This window comes from Nestor notabilis, unplaced genomic scaffold (assembly GCF_000696875.1).
Source record: "Nestor notabilis isolate BGI_N333 unplaced genomic scaffold, ASM69687v1 scaffold26908, whole genome shotgun sequence".
NCBI classification, from domain to species: Eukaryota; Metazoa; Chordata; class Aves; order Psittaciformes; family Psittacidae; genus Nestor; species Nestor notabilis.
In genome coordinates this window covers 627-1,633 of record NW_009941009.1, presented here as the reverse complement: position 1 = coordinate 1,633, position 1,007 = coordinate 627, and positions in this window count along the sequence as shown.

The following is a 1,007-nucleotide window of genomic DNA, read 5'->3' as shown; positions in this document are numbered from 1 at the left end:
CCCCAAATACCCATTAGGGGCCGTGTATAATAGGGGGGGACCCCAATGACCCCCCCCAAGGACACTGGTACGACCAGTCCCGGCCTTATCGGGCACTGGGAGGAACTGGGAGTGAACTGGGACCTCGCCCCACGCAGGAATGTTCCACTGGCGCCCATTAACACCAGTTCCCGCCCAGTAACACCAGTTCCCGCCCATTACCACCCGTCGCCCATTAACACCCAGTTCCCGCCCATTAACACCAGTTCCCGCCCATTAACACCCAATTCCCGCCCATTAACACCCAGTTCCCGCCCATTAACACCAGTTCCCGCCCAGTAACACCAGTTCCCACCCATTAACACCCAGTTCCCGCCCAGTAACACCAGGTCACAGGATGGAGGGGGTCAGCCTAAGCGTACTGGTGCTACTGGGAGGTACTGGGATATACTGGGAGGGGACTGGAAGCAATTGGGAGGAACTGGGAGGGAATTGGGATGAACTGGGAGCAATTGGGATGTACCGGGAGGGAACTGGGAGCAATTGGAGTGAATTGGGAGGGGATTGGGATGAACTGGGAGCAACTGGGAGGGTATTGGGATGAACTGGGAGCAACTGGGAGGGGATTGGGATGAACTGGGAGCAACTGGGAGGGGATTGGGAGGAACTGGGAGCAACTGGGAGGGAATTGAGAGGAACTGGGATGGAACTGGGACAACCTGGGGGTAACTGGGAGTAATTGGGAGCAATTGGGATGAACTAGGAGGGAATTGGGATGAACTGGGGGTAACTGGGATGAACTGGGACACTCACCCCACCTCAACTGGTTTTGCCTCCCCAGTTTTGTCCCCAGTAAGAGGGAACCCTCTGCCCCCTGGTGAGTAACTGGGATGAACTGGAGTGACTGGGAGGGGGAAAGAGCTGGACTGGGAATGGGAGGGGGCTATACTGGGATATTGGGGGGTTATACTGGGATATAGGGGGTTATAATGGGGTATGAAGGAGTTATACTGGGATATGATGGGGGT